This window comes from Mustela erminea, chromosome 21, assembly GCF_009829155.1.
Source record: "Mustela erminea isolate mMusErm1 chromosome 21, mMusErm1.Pri, whole genome shotgun sequence".
In the NCBI taxonomy this organism is placed as follows: Eukaryota; Metazoa; Chordata; class Mammalia; order Carnivora; family Mustelidae; genus Mustela; species Mustela erminea.
In genome coordinates this window covers 26,268,982-26,286,859 of record NC_045634.1, presented here as the reverse complement: position 1 = coordinate 26,286,859, position 17,878 = coordinate 26,268,982, and the positions used below count along the sequence as shown (strand labels likewise).

Here is a 17,878-nt window from a genome sequence, read left to right as displayed (position 1 = left end):
GAGATGCTCAGAGGTATGTCACCTGTGCTGTCCTTGCACATGACTAAGAAAAATTATATGGATGGAATACCAAAGTTAAAAACTGGTTGTTCGTGGGACGCCTGGGTGGCTCAGTTGGTTAAGCAGCTGCCTTCGGCTCAGGTCATGATCCCAGGGTCCTGGGATCGAGTCCCACATCGGGCTCCTTGCTCGGCAGGGAGCCTGCTTCTCCCTCTGCCTCTGCCTGCCTCTTTGTCTGCCTATGCTCGCTCTCTCTCCCTCTGTCTCTGGCAAATAAATAAATAAAATCTTTAAAAACAACAACAACAACAACAACAAAAAAAACAACAAAAAAAAACTGGTTGTTCATTACTCAGTTACTGAACTGGGCAGAGGGGAGAGAGAATCCAAAACTGAGGTCAGCTGCCTTGTTCATTTAGTCAGGAGGGAGAAAGCTCTCCTAACCGGAGCACCCAGGAAGTCCACCTGGCTGCGTTCAGGAACTTACATCCTGGGAAGTGATGGGTCAACACCTAGTATTGGAATTGAACTAGGGTTTATTTACTCATCAGACAGAATTTTTAAAATAAATATTTCCTGCTAAGAATGGAATTAAAAGGCAGCTGATGCTGGCAGAAATTGCTGATTCCATGTCTGAAGACAAGAAATGTAAAGATGAGTTCAGAACATTTTTGTACCAGAAACCAGGGAATAACCAAATACTGCTAGCATCATGCCAGAATGACCTTGGAGCCAATCCGGAGAGGCTCCCAATGGATCCATAAATTCACAGTGACACTTAAAAGAAACAAATAAACTTCATGGGCCATGTTGGAAGATGTTAAAGAACTGTCTTATTTTGAGAACTGACAAAGAAAAAAAAATTGTGTATTCTGCTGTCCTTAAATGAACATGGTTACTTAAGAGTAACCACATAGCTGATGAAATAATTTTCCTTTGTAGAAGTATCCCAGCTAATAATGACTCTTGGTAATGATTATCAGTAGCTTCTGATATCACACAGAGAGACTCAAGCTGATACTGTATGCCTCCTGATGGAAATAACAATTCTATGAAATCAGGTTGCCCCAAACTTGAACCTGATTCTGATCGTGCTTCTAGATGGAACCACCAATTTTCAAAAAATACAGTGAAGTATTAAGTGCCACTACAAGGACCTAAGCAGCAAAATCCAGGCTATAGGTAATTTGGGGGGACAAAACTCCTCCAGCAGAAGAATTTTAAACAACAAAGCAAGTGTTAGGAGGAGAGGGAGCCTATACATTGAAAAATACTTGAGATATGTATTATTTAATTCCAGGGGCTCTAGTTGGTTCTTTTTAAAAATCTCCTTGCAACCACTAGACTCTAACCTCCATAAGGACAGGGCGTTTTGTCCCTGCTTGATCCCTCTTCCCTAGAACTGGAATGATACATGTTCATGGACACATCCATGACTTTATCTCTCTCGCTGTAGCTCATGAGATAAGGAATAAATGGCTGATTTAATTAAGACTATTTGGGGGCAAATGAGACCTGACAGGTTCTTATGTTCCTGCCAATGTTTGATGATCTCGAAGTCTGCTAATTCTTCCCCTGAAAAATCTCTATTTAGGACAGGTACCAGTTGCCTTAGTTTGAGCTCCAAAGATGCAGACCCTTAGAACTCTGAGAAAAGTATTCAAGTGCAAGGAGTTTATTTTGGAAAGGATACCAAGAAACATCTATGGGTAGGTTGGGAACTGTGAAAAGAACAGAATGGCAGCCAATACAAGGTGTATTATAGAGCACATCTCTTTGTGGACACCTGGAGCTTAATGCCAGTGGGGAGTTCTGGGAGTCAGTATAGGGTTATCCCACCCTAGGGGCAAGGGAGCTTTGGTCTTTGTACACCACCTCCATCAGTCACTGATTGAGGACCACTGGCTCTGGGGTGAGGGGTTTATTTGGTACGGAGGCATGGGGTGGGGGGGACCTTCATCAGGTAGTACCCTGATAAACTTACTGACTGATAATATAGATCTAATAAGACAAATATTTAATACGGTGCTAGGCTCACTTAGATATTAGCCTAGGGTACTAGATAGATCAGATTCTGGTGTCAGCCCAGCTTGGGCTCAGCAATAATCTCTTCCATTTACCTGCTTTTGTGACCCTGAAAAAAAAAATCACTCAGCGTCTCTGTGCTACAGATCCCTCATATGGTAAAGGGTCTGAGGCGTAAGATTGATTTAGAGAATGAATAAGATCGTACCTGACACACAGTGCTCGAAAAGAAATTCACATCTTTTCCCTTCTCCTGGATTTAAGCCAAGACAATAAATTATGAAATTTCAGTTGTCAGCAAACGAGGAGGAATCTGCTTGGAGAGGTCGAGGAAAAGGGAAGACACCTTTCTGGTATTCCTGAGTTGCAATGTGGAGGAACCCCCGCCGCCCTGCTTCCTGGTTTGGAGCTTGTGTCCACAAGAGTGCAGTACCACTGACAGAACTGGAGAAGCTGGAGAGAGACATTGTTTCAGTGTGAGGATGACGTGTGAAGCCATTCAGTCAAATATTTGGACCCTTCATCCCTGAGAGGTCGGAGATCTGCATGCTATCCTAGACTTTGACAACCTACTAGGTTGTCAACTTAAGCATATCTTGGCAAATGTGTATCACGTCAATATAGATCACTTGACTTGAGTGAGAAGACACCATCTAGAGTTTTCAATGGGGTTTGGGCCATTAGAAACACAGCTTGGTGAGAGAAGGATTGCTGCGAAGGCAAAGACCTTTGCACTGTCTGAGAAGACATTTCATTGTCATGTGTTGACAAAAACCACTGGTATCACAAATGCGCGTGACCATATGTTCCAGTCAATCTCAAATTTATTTGGAGCTGGAAATGAAAAGGGCACATTTGGAATCGTTTGGGTTCTGGTGTCTCCTCCTAAATGCTTCAAGACTTTGTTGGGAAACTTCCAGGGGTCATACCTGATTGTGGCTTGTGGTTTAAGTTGTCTTTCAGATGGGCCAATTTTTTAATGAATGACTAGAATGGTAGAGGAAAATGACAAATGGGCAGGGGTGGGGTGAAGGAGGAGTTCTCAAGTATACAAATAAAAATGAGACAGGAGACGGAGGGGGAGTAGGAGCGGGGGAAGGAGAAAGGACAAGAAATAAGAAAGGACAAGAAAAAGAAACCTGAAGGACTGGGAGATAAACATTTCCAAAGAGTAAATCTGACGTTTACCCATCTATATGCAATAAGTATTTGCCAGTCCCAGCATGTCAAGGATGGTCCTAGGAGCTGGAGACACATCAGTGAATCAAACATCCCTTTCTGGCGCTAACATTCTCGTGGTCCTGCTGGAGGCCCCATTTAGGAAGTTGTGGCAAGACTGAAGTCTGGTTTAGTTCAGACTTTGTAACTCTTTGGGTCCCTTGGTGTCATTCCTTAGGTCAGAGATTTAAATTGAGGTCTGTCTTTTAGAGTCTAAAACCCAAGACGAAACAGAGTATCTGCTTTAAGAATTCTCTCTGGCCAGATAGACAGGATTGGAAATTGGAAGAGAACTGACTCAGTGCAGATGTTGCCAAGCAGTAGATCAGAGTCACCAAGTCCTCGGAAACCTTCTGGGTATGAGGGAAGCATCACGGTTGTAATTACAGTGGTGGCTCCTCTGCCTCTTCCTTGGGCAGCCGTGGGGCAGGAGCAGAATGGCAGAATGGCAGAATGTCTCCATACGGAATCCCCATGGGGTGCTTCCAGTTGGCGTACTGGTATCCTGCTACTAGGCATTCCTTTGCAAAGCAGAGAATGCCCCAGAAGTTTTTTAACAGTCGTCTAGAAATCACCAGATGAGTAGCTAGCAGAGAGCTGACCTACTGCCTTCTTGCCCCAAACCATTTCCCAGGAGACAGCAAGATGTATGCTAAAATGCACTGATAGTTCCAAGACAATCAACAACCCCGAGCAAAAACCTGCATTTGTAGAGTATGGTGGGACTCGGGGAGAACCGAGGGGAGGGGTCATGCAGTAAGCAGGAGCTCGGTCATGATGGGTGAAAGACAGGTTCTCACCTGGCTCTGCCGCCAAGTTGTTGTGTGATCTCAGACAGGTCACTTCAGTTCTGCCCCGAATCTGATCCCTTCTTAACACCCCACTGCTGTGGGTCTCTCCAGCCACTGGGATCATCACGATATCCGCTGCTTATCTTCGCACCTCAATGGTCTAGAATTGACACGGCAGCCAGAACAAGCCCGGAAAAGCTCTCAGACCTTGACACTCTTCTGCCCGATCTCCCCAGTGGTTCCTCTTTCATTCAGAGGAAAGGCCAAGTGCACGCAGTGACCTGGAAGTCTCTACAAGGCCAGACATCACCTCCTATTGATCTCTGCTGCTACTCGAGCCCCTGTCACCGTGCTCCCATGCTATCTTGACATTCCTTGAACTGTAGTGTGCTCCTGCCGCGGAATATTGGAATTAGCTCTTCTTTCCCCCGTTCCTCTCCCTCTCCTCCCCTCCCCTCCCCTCCCCTCCCCTTCCCTTCTCTTCTTTGTGCCTGAAACACTGTCTCTCCAACTAGCCGCAATCCAAGCTCCTCTTCTACCTCAACTCTGCTTAAATGTTGCTTTCTCAGGGAGCCCCCCTCTGACCTCCTATTTAAAACGGCAGGAACTCTGAAAAAAGAAATTAATTTAAAAAAGCAAAACTGTAATGTCCCCAGACCCTCAATCACAACCTGCTCTATTTCTTTTTCTAGAGCATTTACTTCTTGATTATGTTTATAGTTGATTATCTGCATTGTCTGTATTCCTGTAAGACCCATGAGGGCAGGCGTCTTGGTAGATTTTTTCGCCCACGTACCTGAACTGGCCTGAAAGAGCCCCTGACACATAGATGTGTTCAATAAATACCTGTTAAATGAGCTCATGAACAACTCATGACAGTCTCCGTTCACAGGTAGGTAGGACTCGCGGCTGAGATGGCCGGAAACATCCAACAGGTTTCTTACTTTCTTGTCTTCCCCAGGGGAGGGATGGGAAACCTGAGTAGAACCATTGCCCTATCCAGGGAAGTAAAGAGCGGCTGTTTCTTGGGCCTCCCCACCCCATTTCTCCCTGTCCCCGTGGGATTTGTGCTTGACCCAGAGATGAATGACCAGACCGCTGTCAATCACAGAGCATCTACACAGGAAGGGAGCCCCTCCCTCTTACACACAGTTCCCATTCATTTCTGCTCTGCCCCTTGGATGGAATGGAATGCACTGCAGGGTTGTGCAGAAGACAGGCTCACCTACTAATTGGTGGAATGGTTTTCTTAGCGTTGGCTAACTCGAGTGCCCTTAAACATTAAACTGTGTTAAGGTCCAGGACCTCTGCCAAATCGTGTTACAAATAGAAAAAGGCAAGTCAAGTCCTGACCATTTCCTAACTTAGGTTAAATTCCTCCTAGGTAGCACACTCTACAGAGCTGTGACCAGTGTTACCCCAGAATATTCATTCCGGGCAGAGTAGAATGCAAGATAATAAAATAATCTCTTCCAAGGAGGCACTTTCCCCCCCCCCCAGGGAAAACAGGCAGCAAAATGCAAAAATAGAAGAGAAATTACTTGTGATTATTTTACTGTTTATAGAAGTCACTGAGAGTTTAGCTGCCCTTTTCACACTAAAAATGCTTTACCAAAAAATCAGAATAATATGGCACTGCCTCTGTACCCATCGTCCAACTTCAGTGACTAGTTCAAAGCCAAGTACATTTCACTTACCACTCACCAAATACCAAATACACTATATCAGAATAAGGTCGTATTTCCTGATTCTGGGTGGACAAGAATTTATCTGTTCAACCCAGTAGAGACCGCAACCATCCACATCCCTTGACAACTTGCTGGAGATAATAAAATTCCTGTTTTTCTTTAATCCCTTTGGACAAAATATTTTACAACTCCCTTTGCTTAATTTTCAACATTTTAAATCAAATGTACAGATTCCAACTGTGCTTTCTTTGGGCTGACTTCAGCCATCAAATGTGTGTCGCGACAGCTCTGTGATGAGGTTGAAGTCTGTTGTGCTCTGTGGCACTTGAGTTGGCCTTGGAGAGTTTATCTTTTTTTCTTTCCTTCTATAGTTATTACCTGCCACTTCTTGCCGATGTTAGCATTTGTGTTTGGGTAAATGAATTCTCTGTCATTTCTAATTTCTGTGAATTAGAAAGCCCCAACTCCAAGTTTGCTGTAACTGCCCAGTTTAGCCTTAAACAGTCTTTATAACAGGCCAAGGACGTTCCCTTGAATAAAGTGTATTACATGCAGATGTCACATACAGCACACACAGAGGTAAACCAGAAAGCTAGAGGTTTCCTCACTCAGAGATGGTGGAGAAAGCTTGGACTCAGTGAGACAAGATGATAGCTCATTCAGACAGGAATATAAACAGTTCTGGGTGTTGACATTGATTTCCTCTTCCTTGTAATTAGAGGTCCGCTGATCACTTTTTGGCCTCACAGCCAAGGGCCGAGACCCCGTCCCAGCCCTCCAGGGCACACCTCCTCTTCGCACCATCTCTGTGTCTGGCTCTTCTTTTCTGTGTTGAGTCTCTCCTTCCTACCTTCCCCCAAAACCAGGCTTGCATCACTCATCATGGCTCATTGCACTTGTTCAAAGCAAAGTCTGGAAGCATGCAAGTTTTATTAATTGATTTCTTTAGAAGACCTTGGTTCCCTCCAATATATGGTACAAAATGTGGGCTGCCTGCTTTGCAGGTTAATAAAAACAGTTGCACAGTGCTCTGTCTGTCCGTCCGTCCATTTGTCCCTTTCTGTCAACCCCAGACATTGTTTTCTGATGCCTGTAATTTCCACGCCATCATGAGGCCCTCTTCTGCTTTCCTGGCTCCCACTGAGGCATTTGCTATATACTAGGATTGCCCACGAGTGGGGTGTGACTGTATTTACTCAGTCTGATACTGCGTAGAAGCTCAAGTGATAAAGGAATGTGCGGTTCCTGTATCACGGAGCCCTGGATTCCCCAGTCCATTAACCTCCGGCCCCTTTTCTGCCGGGATTTAACAAAGAAGTCAAAAGCTTAACTCCAGGGTAGGAGAAAACTGTGTAAATGGAGATTTTTCTAGGCTTTACAATGAAAGCTCAAATACTGACCCCATGGTGTCCTGCAGTCATTTCTTCAGAGGCGAGGGTCTGTGGACTCTTTTCAATGAGCATATTTTTAGATGGTTTGCCATTAAATCCGGTTTTGCAAGTATAGGGCTGGCTCCGGATAAAACGTGGCCAACTTTGACTTTGCTTCCTCTGCAGCTCCCGTCCGAGTCCTCCACCTGTCTGATAGTCCTGTCGCTGCGCGGGGTCCCCACTGGAGCTCCCTCCCTTAGCAGCACCCTATGCTCCAGAACATTCCATTTCTAAAAGTATAGTCCTGTCCTGGAGTCTGTCTCCTCCAGGTTCAGCCAGATACTGACGAACGCAACACAGGATCCTGGAATTTCAAGCTAAAAGAAATCCAGGGGTGAATTAGATGGATTAACTTTAGTAAAGAGCTGGACAGAGGATACGTGTGTGTGTGTGTGTGTGTGTGTGTGTGTGTAAGGTATATGTGGACACGTGTGTTCATGGGTACACATAGAGATACAGAGGAAGTGTAGTGTTGTACTGGGGTGCTGAGGGGGAGTCTTCCCAGTTAACCCACATCAAAAGACCTGCCCAGTAAAGGAGCTACAGCTAAAATGCTCTTCTTGATTTGGGTCATTGAGCCCCCGAAGACGTAGCCTTACGGCCGATGGGAGACCCTGGTGAGCCCTTATCTTCCTGGGGAATATCTGCTCTGAGCGTTCACTCTATTTGCGAGGACACACGGCTCTTTAAAATCTTGGAATTCAGTAATTTGTTTTTAAATTGCAATTTTTATTTTGAGAGAACGGCCCACATACGGGCCGCCGCAGGAAACGCGTTGGGTGTTCTCAGCCGAGGGCGCGATGTCATCGTGCTGTGCTCCCTCGCTCACGCCGGAGGCCTGTCCAGTGCGCGGCGCCCGATGCACAGCTCGATGAGGTGACACGGACGGACGCCCCCCGGGAGGTCCCTCGAGGGAGATCTGTTCAGAAGTTGCTGGGCCTGGGGCGAGCCAGTGAAGCCCGTGGCTCATCTGGTGACTCTGGCTTTTGTTTCTCACACGTTTCTCATTTGTCGGGTAGTTTTATGTCGTTTTTAGACATGCTGTGTGCACGTCGTCTTGTCACGTTTCGCTGTTGTTAATTCGCGAGCACGATGAGGTCTAACTGGGAAATGCAAGTCTTCTCTCCACTGAGCTGGTCTGGGGGTATTGGGGCTGGTGCAGGCCGAGGGCCCAGCGGCGGCGGCGGGGAGCCGGGAGCGGGATAGCCTGCCTTTCTGGAGACTTCGGGCTCCTCGGTCCACAGATCGCTCTCCCACAGCCCAAAAGGCACCTCCCGTCCTTTAGACAAACTCACCCACAGTGGCTTCTATTTATCATTCTTTCATCTCCTTCTAGAATCCTGACAGGCAAGAATGACGCCTCAGGGCTACTGCGCCGCAAAGGGTGACAGCCTGCTCTTGGGGGAACTGTAAATATTTGGAATTTGAAGGGGATTGGGAACTTCAAAAAAAAAAAAAAATCTGAAGAAACGAAAGTTTTGGAACAAGTTAACCAAACCCTGGATTCCTTGAAATGCTTTTGATAAGCCTTGCATTAAAGCTGACCTTTTTGCAAGAGTTTCTAGAGAACGATGGTTAGTGGGTGGCTTTTTTTTCTAATTTTAATGTGATAAAAATTCACTCCGCCAGCTGAGCATGTGCTGTGGGGTGAGAGCAGGTTCCTTTCTCTGTGGGAGAGAGAAGTGTTCGAGTGAAGCCCTCTGGGGGAGTTCTGGATGCTGGCTACAGCTTTGATGAAGGCTTAAGCTGAAAGATACATCAAGTTGGAAATACATATTTTACAAGGGGAGGGCGTGGGACGGTGTCCTGGATTCCATCAGGCGTGCACAGAGCATCCTGTCACGCAAGGCAGAGGGGGGCATTGAGCTTGCTGCTCGATCCCTGAGGAGACGAGGTCCTCTCACTCACCCTCAGGAGCAGTCATGTAACTTCTCCAGACACCTGTCCAAACGAAGCAAATACAGTTCTCTAATTCTGAGGAAGACAAAGAGTAACGTTGCCCAAGGAAGGAACAGAATAAAGTAATCATCTGGCTAAGTTGTTTGGTGAGGTTTTAATGCTTCCTCCTCCGCAGTCCTAATAGGAAAATCTTGGAGCAGTGGTTTACCATGCACAGCCCGGAGTTCTCGAGGCCATGAACGCAAGGGACTCTCAGGGTCAAAGGCAGGGCCAGGAGTCTTCAGTCACTACCTCCTTGCAGGTGGCTGTCGTAGGCGGCGGTAGGAATCAGCGCTGGGGCGGGTTGGGAGCGGGGTCTGGGACATGTGAGGGGAGCAGCTGTGAAGTCGGGTCCTTCGGACTTGCACGGGAGGACTGTTTTCAAATCCTGTTCCTCCGCCTGCCCAAGACCGCTCACTATCCTTGGCAGGGCTAGCCCGCCCTTCAACTTGTGGGTTAACCCTCTTGTGTTATTTATCCTTCCTCTCAAATCTCACAGAGGGACAATGTGCATCTCCAGGCGAGAGCTAAAAAGAAAGGACAGAAGACATCTTCAAAGGCCCAGAGGTGTGGAAAGCAGACACCCAGCTCGGACCCCCCCCCCCCCCGCCCCCCCGCTCCCCTTGTATTTGTGTGATGACCAGCTCAGGCCCATTTGACCACCAGCTAGAGCACCAGAATCTTCTCCATCCTGCTGTACTCCGGGCCCCTGGCAACTTCTTCAGTAACTGCCCCAATCCTGTTACCTTGAGCCTAGTTCTTTCTGACCCCAGGTCTCCAAATCCAGAACGGTAAATCCCGCGAGTCCAAAGGAGATGGGAGAATTGACAGAGTGGCTCCAGGATCAGTGTGGATCGGAGTCTGGTAGTAAAGAACAGCTTTTCACCTTATCCTGGACAAAATGGTTCTAGTCCATATTGCCTTATGATTAACGTTGCCAGACTAAGCAATAAAAATACAGGCGCATTGGTGATCTGCTCCAACATGGATGGACGTTGAAAGTGAAAGAAGCTAGTCACAGAAGACCACATGTTGGGTGAGCGCATGTAGGTCAGATGTCCAGAATGGGCAAATCTATAAAGACAGAAAGTAAATCCATGGTTGCCCAGGGCTGCAGAATAAGGGGGCCCTGGGGTTGGGGAGGGACTGATAATGGTTACAGGGTTTCTTTTTAGGGTGATACCATGTTTTAAAATCAGATTGTGATAATGGCTGCACAACCCTGTGAATATAGTAAAACCCATTGCCTTATATACTTAAAGTGGTGGAATTTTATGATACACAAGTATCTTAATAAAGCTTAATAAAGTTCTTCGTAATATAGGACAGCAAGTTAAATTTGAATTTCAGATAAACTATGAAAATAAATTTAGGGTAAGTATATGCTCTGCAGCATTTGGGATATATTTCTACTGAAAACATTTTCATTATTTATTTGAAATTCACATTTAACTGGATGTCCTGTATCTTATTTGGCAACCCTACTTGGGATTCGATTAAATGTCTCAGAAAGCACCACTTACCAGCAAGAGTAAGAAGAAATAGTTCATGAGATGTCATTTAAATGAGATTTATGGGGGCCCCTACATCTTTTGGGCACCACAGTTCTCAACAATAAACCAAGACAAAGAACTTCTTAATTTAATGATAATCATTTTTAAAAAAATAGAATTGTAGCTGTCTTGTTTGCTCTCTCTCTCAAATAAATAAATAAAATCTTAAAAAAGAAGAATGTACTAGGGTGCCTGGGTGGTTCAGTGGGTTAAAGCCTCTGCCTTCGGCTCAGGTCATGATTCCAGGGTTCTGGGATCGAGTCCCGCATTGGGCTCTTGGCTTAGCCGGAAGCCTGCTTCCTCCTCTCACTCTATGCCTGCCTTTCTGCCTACTTGTGATCTGTCTGTCAAATAAATAAATAAAATCATTAAAAAAAAAAGAACGTACTAATATTTACATTTCATGAATCTTACCATTGAATTAGACACACTTTAGGGGAACTTCAGGAGTGTGGATCTAAAAATTTTGACTTGTTCATTTAGATGAAAAATTATTTTACCATATTTACTATATATAGTGAGATTTGCTATAAATATTGTCATGCTTATGGAGGACATGAAGGCAGTACCTGTGAGAAAAGGTGATACGTGTGTATATATCAAACACACACACACACTCACCCTTGCTCACATATATACGTTCTTTGGATGTTTTGGATTTGTTTTAAGGAGATGTCTCAGGTTGCAAATCCTAGTAAGCAGAATTGTTTAAGTTTGCACTTGCATAATGGTCATCTTTAAAAAATGTCTCTATGCCTGCTTTGATACTGGAAAATCTAGCATAAAATTACTACAGTGGTATAAATCAAAATAGCAATTATTAGCTAATTGTGCCTGCAAAACTCTGTTTAGGTTCTTAGGCAGTGGTAACAGCAGACAATATTATATTTCTTATCTTACAATTGAGAAAACATAAAATTGCAATATGTTTCTCTGAATTTAATAATTTTATAAATCAAAATTCAAATATGTTGGTTTACATGGTGCAGCATTTAACCAAACCTTCGATTTTTTTTTTTTTTTAGTATTTTATTTATTTATTTGACACAGAGAGAAAGAGAGACAGTGAAAGAGGGAACACAAGCAGGGAGAGTGGGAGAAGGAGAAGCAGGCTTCCCACTGAGCAGGGAGCCCAGGGGCTTCATCCCAGGACCCTGAGATCATGACCTGAGCCGAAGGCAGATGCCTAACAACTGAGCCTCTCAGGTGCCCCCAAACCTTAGATTTTTTGTTACATGTTTTTAATAAGTAATTGGTGTTGAGTTAACCCCATACACTGCGATAGCTCAACTTTCCTGCTGGTATTGGTGAGATAAAGGACAAAATTTTCTAAGCAAAAATTTAAATTATAGATTAAAAGATATTAAAATTCAATCAAATTGACAAGTTCCACGTCAGTTCAGAGAAGGAGACCAGTCTTGCCCCTTGAATGATTTCCTGGAAGCATAAGTGGATGTTACAGCATCCGTGGATGTTACACGTGATCTCAGCGGTGGGCAATGATTTTCAGAACACTTTTCCTCTTCCTACTTACACCTAGAGTTTTAAGAAATCATTCATTTAGGTCACATATTGGGATCTAGATTGCTGAGAGGCCATTGCACAGTTGTTTTCTTTTAAAAAATTTCCTTTTAAGGGCTAAGGTCTTTATATAAGAAAGAATTTTCAAAAGAAAAGAAAAAGAGTGTGTATTTTTTTTTTCCCCAAATAAGAAGCAGAATTTAAGAGCACAAAGAATATTTGGGGATTGGATCTGCTTAAAAGAAGAAAAATGCAGGCAGCTAACTTTATGCCCGAGATTCGTGAGGGTTCTTTCTGCCGAAACTCTCCAGCACTGGAGGGTTTCTGGGGACAGGATCAGGGTGCGTGCTGAGCCCCCCAGGGCTGGCATGGAATGCTGGCACCTCCTCTTTCCCTCCTTGTCTAATGTTGGCTCGTGGTGTCTGTTGGACTCTGGCCCCAGCCGTGTTAATTCAAGCCACAATAGAAATGAAGGGGTTTAAACTTCCTTCACGCACAAAGATAGGACACTGGATTCCTGACTGTGGTCACAGAACTGATGTATCTGTAGTCCTTGGAACTGGAGAGAAGGCTCAGTAGACCCAACCAAAGGGACTACTACCATGGGGAGGGAACAATTAGAGAAAGAAGAAAGCTTCTGTGCTTGCATGGCTGAATGACTTAATTGGAATCTCTCCTTGAAAGTAACCACCCCTCCCAGACTTTGTGGGCAAGAATCTTTGCCTGTCGCAATGGTACACAAGGCTGGGGAAAAAATGATCCATGATATTCTCATTTGGAATTAGTGTAAAAAGCAGAGATGAACTTCACAGGGGCTGGATCTCTTAGACATGAGTAAGAAGATAATCCACTCCTTTCCTTCATTCCTAAAGACTGAATATATTTGAAATGGGTCCTACCATTTCCCATTTTCTATTCATTCTGTACCAGAACCTTTCTCTTTGCTAGTTCCTTAACGTTTCAGTGTCACTATCTTTGGGTCCAGATAACCAAGTTATTAGGTTTCAGCCAAGCAAATAAGGAGACTGTTAGAGCCCCACCATTGAACTAACACATTGGATCAGGATGTAACACACATTATTATATGATTACATATTTACATGTTTTTATTACATGTTTACATTTATTACATGTTTTTATTACATGTTACATGTAATGTAACACATTATTATATGTTTATATAAGCAATCCAGCCCAATTCAGCATCATATTCCTTCCACTATGACCCAACATATTTGTTGGATTCCCAAGCATGCTCCCCAAGTTTCTGTTGCTGTAAATTGGTAAAATCTTGTAGTTCTGGTGTGTATGGCAACCTCATAGGTCATATGTTGTACCTGCTGGAATTTGAATCTGGTCTAGAATCAATAGGTTCACCCCGAGGAAGGTCACCTGTCTCTCGTGTAAAGCCTTGGAAGAGACCCATTCAGGATCTTCAGGCACAAGGATGAAAACTTCCGCAGACGTGGGAGAAAGAATTTCTTCTACTGGCAAAGAAGACTTGGCAGAATTTGGGGACTCAAGGTTCCCAGGTGTTGACTCTGCCTATTTGTCCCCTTCCCAATTTTTAGGGTCCCACTCCTTTCTGATCATTTCCTTAATTTTAGTAAAAAAAGATCCTGTAAGGTTGGCCATTCAACTGGATTGGACTTTGGGCCTGGTTTTCAGAAATCTTGGCCCTGTGGCTGCTGGGAAAATGTTCAGTTTTAGGGCAAGCACAAATTTCTCGTCCTTTCGTCAGAGTTGGGAATTTAAAACCCTAAGTACATCATTTTCTCCCTCAAGTTCTCCAGAATGCAACCAAACAACTCTATTATATATGAAGTTTTTTGTGGAAGAAGCAACTTTGTCACCCAAAGTTTTATTTGCTATAGACATTTGATGGCAGGTAATCATTAAAGTAATTTCTGCTGTGCATCTCACAGACCCCATTATCAGTTATTATTAATGATTCTGAATTATTAATGCCTTTACATTGACTCAGATCAGAGAACCAATTTCAGAGAGCCTAGAACTGGGTCAGAGAACACATCTTTTGGAACCATGTCTGACAGCATTTCCCTATAAGTCCGGGACCAGAGAAGCCAAGTCACTCTCAGTGATGCAGAATAATGGATTTATTTTAGGAACTAGACCTTGCACTATTGTAGAAGCTGCCGGGGACCTCTGTGCAAGGCTGTTGCCTCTCCATCGGCTGATGATCCTCCAATCTTTATCGTTTAAGACCAACTAGTGAGGAAGGAAGACTAGAAATGGGATCCCCAAGGCAGACTGTGACTCACGAGAAGAAACCAGAGCCTGTCTGTCACTGCCTTTAACCCTGATGGCACAGGGACCCTGCGGGAGAGGGGGGTGGTCTGCACCATGGAGCCGCGCACATGCCTGGCACAGGACTCAGAGAAACCAAAGGAAGAGATCTGGTGGGAAGTGGAGAAGCGGCAGGCATGCGGCGGGGTGTGGCTGCAGATCCGTGACCCAGGAAGATGCAGGGAAGAGAATGCTGGAAACTCAGGTGCAATTTAGCTAAGTCGACACAAGACAGTCACCCTAGCAGCAAAGAATCAGTATTTCCTGTTGTCATGCAGGGTGCACTCTGATGTGAAAATGGATTAAAAAATAAATACCTGTATATATATATATATATATATATATATATACATATATATGTGCATATACGCACATGGGTGTGTTGGTGTGTGTGTATTCCTTATTACAGCCTTCTGAGGTCAGTGCTTATATTACGTCCATTTTACAGACGAAGACACTAAGGCAGAAATGGGTTAGGTATCTTGCCCTAGGCCCCACAGCTAATAAGCACCAGATCCAAGTTCTGGACCAGGACAGTTGGCCATCAAAGCCCATGGCGATAACTGCTACTCTCTTTTGTTTGTTCTGTGTAAAGCATTACCCCCGACACTCAACTCAGACTGCACACGTCTTTTGGGTCATATCAAAGATTTTAGCAGTTTATTGCATCTGGACTGTTCTGTGACTCATTGATGATGATTTCCATGTGGACATCAAACTGCTAGATAGCCTGAATCTTATTTTTGCATGCTGGCTCAGCTGCCCATAGCGTGCATTCAGCCGACACCTGTAACTTCTTGTTGCGTGGATGTAATGCCTTTGATGGTGAGAGCAAGGTGTGTGTACCTGTGGCCTGAGCCACACCAATTTGGAAAGAAAGCTTTTCTCAATTGGCTTTTGTCAAGTCTTTGAAAGCTGCGGAAGAAAAGACAAAACGGTCGCGGCTCCTTCAAGGACTCCCTGCCCCACCCCACCCCGAGTGCTGGTCTTCTGATAATCCCATAATCCGGACAAGTTGGGGCAGGACAGCAGTCGGGGAAGAAAGAGGGGGGTCACTGCTGAAGCTGGTCAGGGGCAGCTCTGGGCTTCCATCATCTCTGCACAAGGATCATTCCCCAGAATTATTAAATTCCTGTAGCTCACTCAGCCGACAGTAGGTCTCCGAGACTTGAAACTTCAGGACTAGGCCCTGCATTTTTGTATGTCCCAGAATGAAAAGGACCTTTGTTGACTCTCGTTTAGATTTATTTAACATTCGGCCCACAGAGAACGGAAGGCCGCCCGTGACATGGAGGGGAAAGAGGGCCCACCCACCTCCCATCATTTGGACCATGGGCTCTCATTGGCTCCTGTGAAAACATTGGAAGGGAATTTGTTTTGTGGTTCGGTTTCCTTTTTAACATCATCACAGTTATATCTGCAGTATTTCCTCAAATATGTGAGGGGAAGGGAGCGGTGACTTCCTAAAGGAAAGTATTTATATTTTTAGCCTGAAACATGCTTTTACGAAGCTTTTCCCCCCCAAAAAAGTCAAGAAAGAGAGCTCTGAACAACAAGAAAATGCCTCAACTGCAGCCAGGGCGCTGTGGATTATAAAATACAGTCGAATGTAATGAGAAAGAGATGAGCCGCTTTGTTTCATTTTAAAGGATGACCAAAAAAGAAAATGCTTCTGGATTTTTGAATATCTGCCTCCACTCCGCCTTCTTCTGAGTTCTCTTGCCTGAGGCTCACAGGTCACCAGAGTCAGGACAGCCATTCCCTTTGGGCTGATAAGGTCCGGCTCACGTTGTGAATCACGGACGGAGAGGAGGGGGTGTGGGAAGGGGGGGAAGGAGGCGTGGGAGAGACGCTCCATTGTGAGGGCGCAGCCCACCCTGTGTGCACCGTAGCTCAAGAGAGTTGTGCCGGGAACACAACAGTGCTTCGCATGTTGTTGACCCCATAGCGGGGCCACAGCATCCACATGCTTAAGGAGCAGCCCAGGGAGCTAGTTCCGTCCCCAGCTGGTGTAATCGTCTTCTTTTCCAAATGAGCCGTCGGTGGTCTAGAGGGCTAAGGGGACAGCATGGCAGCCAATCTACAGCAGGACCCACTGGAGACATGTGGCTTCAAGGGGGATACCGTGCTGTGCAGGTGTGGGTGTAGACAGGCAGACATAGCCCTGACAGTGTGCTTTATGGGGGTCGGGGAACACAGTGTCCCCGGCTCTCCCTTCGTCACACTCGCTCATCCTGAACTCCTTTAAAGAAGACACAAAACCTTTATGTCACAGTTAGAGATAACATGTGAATGCTCTTTTTAAACAGTAAGAACTTAGCATAAATATGCCCGAAATGAAGAAGAGGTGATAACAGGTAACTATCCATTTTTGAGCAGATTTTGATATCGGAGGAAGGGGTGGTAAATTGCCAGAGAAATTGCCTGGGACCAGGAAGGGTGCCCAGAACCGAGGGAAAGTCACAGGTCACAGACAGAGCATGGCTGGAGGGTAGGAATTTTGTTTCCTAAATTTTTGTTATGAAAGTTTCAAACATTCAGAAAAATTTAAGGAATAGTATAGTGGTCATCCAGAAACCTACAATCTGGATTAAAAAATGTAAACATATTCCCACATCTGTATCACCTGTCCACGCATATACGTGTGTGTGTGTGTGTGCGCGCGCGCGCACGCTTGTGTGCTTGGGGGTGAGCACGTGTCTAAGAATATGGAATGTAAGCTGCAGGAAAATGCCTACATACACTGCAGAGACCTTCAGAATTTACTCCGGGGCACGGAGTCAGAGGAAGGAACTAGACCCAGAGGTGCTGGGATCTCAGCCTCTGCTCTTTCCTCTGCACCAAACATCCGATTATGAATCATGATGATTCATGGATCGGATTTTAGAACCTTCAAGTTGCTTTCCCATAACGCATATTCTGCTCAGGGCCGCTGTGCCTAGTGCTAAGGAAAGGAAAATGGCAGGGAAGGGGGTGACACAGGCCGTGGGAAGTCCTGAAAGCCAGGTCTCTCCAAGGAGTCACAGCTCAAAAGATGGGGTGCTACTCTTCTTGCATTGGTTCTTTTGAAGTTTTGAACACAAAAAGTTGAAAAACCTAGCTGGGGGCTGTCAACCCGTAAGAAAGAGCCAGAGCACTTTGCAGGAAACAGATGAGGGGGCGACTGTGGAATCTTGGGGACACACACCTGCTTACCCCGGCGGGGTCGGCCCCTGTCTCTGCTGTAAGCTTCTCCCCTGAGGGCTCCTCCTTCTGGGGTGCCCTTCCCATCTCTTCAACTGGGCCGGGCGCCCCTCAGCCCAGCCCCAGCTGCCCTCCCACGCCCTGCTTTCCCCCACGGTTGCATTCTCTGTCTGGGCTGTCGCTTCCTGTTCATTTATTTGTTCCCCTTGCTGAGCCACAGATGT

General features: G+C 45.3%; 1 protein-coding gene across 1 annotated transcript in view; it reads left to right on the top strand.

The window, feature by feature from the left end:
• Positions 1-17,878, top strand: part of STOX2 (storkhead box 2) — a 246,384-nt gene that overhangs the window by 1,817 nt on the left and 226,689 nt on the right. The window lies entirely within an intron of this gene.